Genomic DNA, 7,122 nt, shown 5'->3' on the forward strand with positions numbered 1-7,122 from the left:
GATTCCCCTTTTACATCGTCCTTTTGGTTTTTCAATGTATTCTAATCTGTTTCTCCTTTTTAACACCGTTTTCTATTTATTCTTATCAACTAAATGATCTCTACTCCTAATGTCTCAGTTGGTAGTCTCCGTTCCGGGTTTATTTTTGTCCCACCTCCCGAGTGAGGGAGAGGGGAGAGAGAGTGAGGAAGAGGGAGGGAGAGGGTGTGTGTGCGAGAATTTGATGGTAAAAAAGATCGTCAATGTCACTTAATATGCATGAGAATATTAAATGCAATATTAACATAATTGATATTGAACTTTTAAAGTTAATATTCTTCTAGTAATAATAATAATTAAATTCTTCATGGAGCTCGGCCTCCAAAACGCCCCTAATCGTGGAGAAGCTCTTATTAATTAACCCTCGGGCTGCTTGACCCCGCATGACGAGATGGAGACGCGAGCGCCGCCCCTCGAGGGCCTCTCCCGCCACCATAAGCAGGTGCACGCCCACCTCCTCCGCCGCGGCCACCCCTTCCCGCCGGCAGAGCACGCCGAACCTGACCGCGCCTACCTCTCCGTTCTGCGCGCCGCCACCGCGACGCCAGTCCTCGCGCTCGCCGCTTGCGCGTGCCTCCGCCGCGCCGGCCTGCCAGCGCCGGGCCGCCACGCGCTCCCTGCCCTGCTCCGCGCCGCCGCCCGCGCGCGCTGCGCCGACTCTGTGGGGCAGGCGCATGCCATCGCCGTGCGGGTCGGGGCCGAGGATGATGGGTTCATCGGGACCGCGCTGGTTGGCGCGTACGCGGCGTGCCGGCGCGTGGCCGACGCCCGCAGGATGTTCGAAGTAATGCCGGATCGGGATCTCGTCGCCTGGGGCGTCATGCTTGACAGGTACTGATGCGCATGCCCTAGTTTCTGTGCTTATTATTTGGTCGGAATATCGATCATTTAGATCAATCCAATTTTGCTGCAATCTGGGTGCTTTGGTAATAGTTTGTCTAGCATTGTACCTCGTGTCATTTTTCTACGTTTTCTTGCAAAAATCTTTGCTGAGGAAAATGGGAGAAGTCGAGTTGGTCAATATATGCACGTTATTAACAACACGCAGATCTGCTTCTTTGTTGGAGCAAGGTCCAACTAAATGTTCTAAGGTTGAAACTATAATTAACTAGATCAGCACTTGATAAGTTTTTTCCTAGATCTCTAGCAGCATAACTTGATAAGTTTCAAAGGAATGCAATTAGGTGACCTTTAGAAAGGTAGAACATTTTCTGTCGATTGTTTGTATAATCTTCTTGAAAGTTGGAAATTGATGCATGCAATATTTAGGTTTCTTCAACTTATCTGTGTGCCGAGACTTTAGGGTCTTGTGACAACGTCTTTATTTAAAGTGCCTCTGGAAAATAATATCCTTTTTTATTTTTTCATTTGCTTCTGGTCTCCAGTTTGTATGCTTCTTAACTTTTCAGCAATTGTATTTTTCACTGTAAACCATGATTGACCTCTCTAACATCAACCGGCAGTTATTGTCAGACTCAAGACTACAGAGAAGCATTGCTTCTACTCAATAAGCTGAAGAGATCAAGAATTGTGCCTGACCAAGTCATCCTTGCTACCGTTCTATCAGCTTGTGGTCATACACGACATTTAAGATCCGGAAAAGTCATCCACTCATACATACTGGTCTCAGACATTTTTATCGATGCCCGCCTCAGTAGTGCCCTCTTAAACATGTATGCTACTTGTGCGGATATGGAGATGGCCAAGAAGCTATACAGCGGGATGCAAAGGAAGGACTTGATATCATCAACTGTCATGGTCTGCGGATATGCTAAGAATGGAAAAATTGATATTGCTCGCTCCATATTCAACTGTATGATGGAGAAGGATGTGGTATCTTGGAGTGCTATGATATCAGGATATGCTGAAAATAACCAACCAAGTGAAGCGTTGATTTTGTTCAAAGATATGCAAGAGTGTGGTGTCTGCCCTGATGAAATTACCCTATTGAGCGTCATATCTGCATGTGCTAATATCTGTTCCCTTGACAAAGCCAGATGGATCCATTCGTTTGTTGTGAATAATGGGTTTTGTAAGATACTGTCCATCTGCAATGCTCTTATTAATATGTTCTCAAAATGTGGAAGTTTGACTCTTGCCTTGAACGTGTTCAATGCAATGCCTCGAAAGAATGTTATCACCTGGACAAGTATGATTTCTGCCTTTGCAAGGCATGGTGATGGCAAATCTGCCTTAGCCCTTTTTGACAAGATGAAAAGTGAAGGGGTTGAACCCAATGGCGTGACATTTCTTGGTTTGTTGTTTGCCTGTTGTCATGCTGGTTTAGTTGATGAAGGCCGTTCCTTGTTTGAATGTATGGTCCAGGAATACAGGATTGAACCCAAGCTTGAGCATTATGGCTGTATGGTGGATCTTATGGGAAAGGCTAAACTTCTGCAGGAAGCAGTTGACCTCATAAAGTCAATGCATGTAAGACCTAATGTGGCTGTTTGGGGATCTCTGTTAGCAGCCTGCTGGATGCATGGTGATCTTGAGCTCGGTGCATTTTCTGCAAGGAAAATTTTGGAGTTGGATCCCAATCACAATGGAGCATACGTGTTTTTATCGAACATGCATGCAAAATCTGGTAACTGGAACAATGCTCGAGAGGTGAGGGGAGTAATCAAGGCCATAGGGTTTCGAAAGAAACAAGCTGCAGTCGGGTAGAGCTGAATGGGATTGTCCACGATTTTGGAGCTGAAGGTGAGAAACATCAAGAAAATCATAGGACCCTTGTAAAGCTTAATGGGATAATTTCTAATTGATGATTCATGGCTGTGCTAGTCTTTATGTTAACCTGGTAAATTTCTGAAAGGGGACATTTGCATATCTATATTTAAAGACTTGCAGGTAATCATGAGGAATACCACTCTTATGTTTTTTTTTTTTTGTATTTTGAACTCACAATTGAAGTTCCATAATGATTTTCATTATGATTCATCACCAGAATCATCTCATAGGTGGTCAATGGGCAACAATGATCTCATATTTATGGCTGCATCAGCTGTAGGAATTCGTTATGTAATCAAAGCTGAACAACAAGTCAGCTGGCTAATTTTGATTTTTCATAAAAGGAGGCTATGCAGCCCAGTTTAGTTAAGGGAAGACACAGGCAGGGCTTTGAAGAGATATTATTATGGATTGAGCTATCATATTTTCCCAGTATTTTCCTCCCGTCATATATTAAGATGAGATAATTGGTGTGGTTCTGCGCGAAAAAACTCCCTCTGTCAGGCTGAAGATAGTTCACTGTGCAGTAGAAGCTGAACTTTATGCCGTGTGAGTCGTCGTCGGTAATGGGTCTTGCAGTTGTGTGAGCTGCCAGATCCTTTCTTAAGAACTTTGAATCCAGAAGCACGGGTATTTCATGGGGCAGCAGTAGTCAGACAACATTCCACAGCTCCACCATTGTAACATATTCTGGCAACACCTAAAGGACAGACCCAGTGCATAGAAGCTCCCACATGGTGGGGTCTGGGGAGGGATTATAGGAACCTAGTCTTACCCCTGCAAAGTGCAATGCAGAGAGGCTGGTTCGAACCCAGGACCTCTTGGCACAAGTGGGGAGGACTTCACCACTGCGCCAGGCCTGCCCTCATATTCTGGCAACACCTCACTTCTAAAAATCATGGGCTTGTTCAGGATTATTTGGTGAGCGCAAACAGATTGCCCTCGGGGTGTGTCACCGACCTGGCGAGCTCTTGTGCGAGGAAGAGATGGCCTTAAGTTGGGTTTAGTAAGAAGAGTTGGTAATGGATGCACAACCGAAGTTTGGCATGATAGATGAATCATGTGGAAGCATCTCTGAAACCTATAGGGTGTTAAACACCGGTTCAGTTTGTTTCTGATTTGATAGAGGAAGGGTCAAATCAATGGAATGAAGAGCTAGTATGAGAGGTGTCTATGCCTCCTCATGCTGATCTCATTATCCAACTACCACGACCGCTGTGAGATATTGATGATTTTCGGGCATGGGTGTGGGAGAAATCTGGTCCTTTCTCAGTGAGACCAGTGTCCAGCAACTGTTGGATAATGAACAGATTGAACAACAGCCGTCCAGTTTGTCATGTAGGGAAGATGTTTGGAGTGCAGACTGTGGCAATGACAACGAGTCTCTGTTCCATTCTCTGGTTAGGTGTGCACATGCCAAGCTGTTTTCGAATGCAGCGTTAGAAATTTTCGATTTAAAAGCTCCCGCGTCTGCATCTAGGCACTTGGGCCATGGATATTTTGGACTCGGCAATGGTTAACAAGAGGGATTCAGCGGTTATCGTCTCTGTTATGTGGGCGATTTGGAGCAGCAGGAATAAATACATGCATTAGGCGATTCAATATCAACCGCTGCCATCCATGCATCTGGTGGAGGCATTCGTGAAGGCTCTGGAAGTGCCGCAGAAGGAGAAAATGTGACGAAATACCGGAGGGAGAGATGGAGACCTCCTAATTACAGGTGAACTAAAATCAATACTGATGGTGCCCTGGACGCTGAGCATGGTGTTGCTGGAGCGGGTTTCATGGCGCACAATCATGAGGGAGTGTTTGTAGCAGCGAGGCCGAGGTAATACAACAATATCACCATTGCCGTGATCCATTGCTGCTTGCTTGGGTACAGGGTTTTCTGAAAGTGCAGATTGAGACTGGTTGCCTTGCTGTTTTAACGATGTGGCACAGTGGCAGCAGGGTCAGAAATCTGAGGGGATTCGTGATCCAAGAGATGAAGGAGTATGCTGAGGCTTTTCAGGAGTTTGAGTCGATCTTTGCAAGGAGAGAAGCAAATCAAGCGGCACACCCCCGTGCAAAGGAACTTCTGAGTATTTGAGTCTGTGGAGGTGTTTGGTTCCAGAGAAACACCGCAAACGTAAACGTAATGGAGTTACGCTGGTACCGTAAACTGTCAAGATCCTGGTTCTAAGTCACACGGATCTAGCCTGTAACACTTCATAAGTCACACCGATCTAGCCTGTAACACCTCATATCACTTTGCGGCCTCACGCACGGTATTCCCACGGGTGTCGCCTTACCATGGCCCGGGACCATTTGCGCCTTTTGGCTCACGTATATGATAGTGTCGCTAGCATCCATATGACAGAGAATCCGGGCCGACATGACTAGTCGTGAACCCAAAGTGGCACTAACTTACGGGGACAGGCATACATGAATCAACATCGAGCATGTCGGTCAGCAGCGTGCGAATCCGGGCTGTAGCACTGGGCTAACAGGACTCCGGGAACCCGGGCTGTAGCAGGCTAGGCAGGACTCCGGATGTCACCGCGTGACATTTCCTCGAAGGGACAGACACAGGAACGAAGTGAATCACATGCCGGCCAGTCAAGTGTTCCGGAGCAGTAGTGCTGGGCTAGCAGGACTCCGGTGAACCGGGCTGTAGCGGACTACTATGGCTCATGGAAGCACAAGACTACATTTCCCCATAAGAGAGGCTACCAAGGATAAACAACTAGGTTGTCGGATCCCACACATACCAAGCATTTCAATCATATACACAATATGCTCGATATGTGTAAATACAACATGCCATCACAACATAACTCTACGACTCAATATTTATTCATTAGGCTCCGAGGAGCCAAGTATTACAAACATGGGCCTCATGACCCCAACATACAGATCATACAAGCAACAAGCACATGCGGAAGCTTAACTTGTCTGAGTACAGACAACTACAAATGAAGAAGGCTGAGAAGCCTGACTATCTACAAGACCCTGCCGAGGGCACAAGATCGTAGCTGAGGTAACACGCTAAACGTCGAAGTCCACACGACACTACTAGCGAGACTGACGTCTCTCTGCAAAAACATAAAATAGGCAAACGTGAGTACAAATGTACCCAACAAGACTTACATCAGAACTAACTACATATGCATCGGTATCAACAAAGGGGGTAGTGGAGTTTAACTGCAGCAAGCCAGCTTTGACTCAGTGGCTAACCTGAACTACGACTGCAAGCAACTCTTTGAGGTGGCGCACACGAGTCCACATATTCACCAATCAATACACCACTATGGATCCGCTCCCGTCTACATATGAGAACGCCATCCATAGCACTCACGCTTATCTTGCCCATTTTAGAGTATCCACTTCAAGTTATCTATGAACTGTACAGGCAACCCAGAAGTCCTTTACCGCGGACACGGCTATTCGAATAGATCATTTATAACCCTGCAGGGGTGTACTTCTTCACACATGTTTCCACCACTTAGCGTCTGCACACGACATGTGCTCGGCAGACTTCAAGCGAAAGCCGACGTGGGTGTAGACCACGACCTAACTAACCACACAAGTCTCTAGTCCAGGTTTATCACCTATTCGGGTTCCATCCGCGAGGAGATCCGGCCGGAGTTTCGCTCACAGCCCCAAACGATGTGTGCAGGGTTCCCGAGACACCAAACGGGCGCTCGGTACACCGTGCCACGTGCCTACCGCATCACAGCCCACCCCTCGGGTCAGCGCTGCGCACGGCCTCCAGCATACTACAAACACCAGAAACTACTTGCAACTCCTGGACAAAGGACACGGGGGGTTAATAAGTCGAGCGGGGTCATATTTCAGGGTCCAACGTGTGGTAGTAGCTGTTCATGGATCACAAACACAGAACTCAGTTCCTGAGGACGACTGCAATGAGACAACCCACCATGTACTCCTACATGGCCTCTCACCGCTACCTTTACCAAATTGTGTTCACACACTTAGCTCACACACAGTAGGACATGTTCACACACCTCCAATTCATCCCCGATGAATCAGACCTGACACAACTCTAAGCAGTAGCAGGCACGGCAACAAGCATGAATGAGTAGACACATCAGGGCTCAAACAACTGCTACTCATGCTAGTGGGTTTCATCTATATACTGTGGCAATGACAGGTCATGCAGAGGATAAGGGGTTCAACTACCGCAACAAGTAACAGATGAATCATTGTTGTCCTAATGCAGTAAAAGAGAGCAGGAGCGAGAGAGTGGGTTTGTATCGGAATGAACAAGGGGTTTTAGCTTGCCTGGCACTTCTGAAGATAGCATTGAGTCTTCATTAGTGTCAACGATCACAACGTCGGAACATCGTCTAC

At 46.8% G+C, this 7,122-nt stretch overlaps 1 pseudogene; it reads left to right on the top strand.

Annotated features, from left to right (window-relative positions):
• Positions 1-414: 414 nt before the first annotated feature.
• Positions 415-2,966, top strand: LOC123077448 (pentatricopeptide repeat-containing protein At4g14820-like; annotated as a pseudogene).
• Positions 2,967-7,122: the final 4,156 nt, after the last annotated feature.

This window comes from Triticum aestivum, chromosome 3D (genome assembly GCF_018294505.1).
Source record: "Triticum aestivum cultivar Chinese Spring chromosome 3D, IWGSC CS RefSeq v2.1, whole genome shotgun sequence".
Classification (NCBI taxonomy): Eukaryota; Viridiplantae; Streptophyta; class Magnoliopsida; order Poales; family Poaceae; genus Triticum; species Triticum aestivum.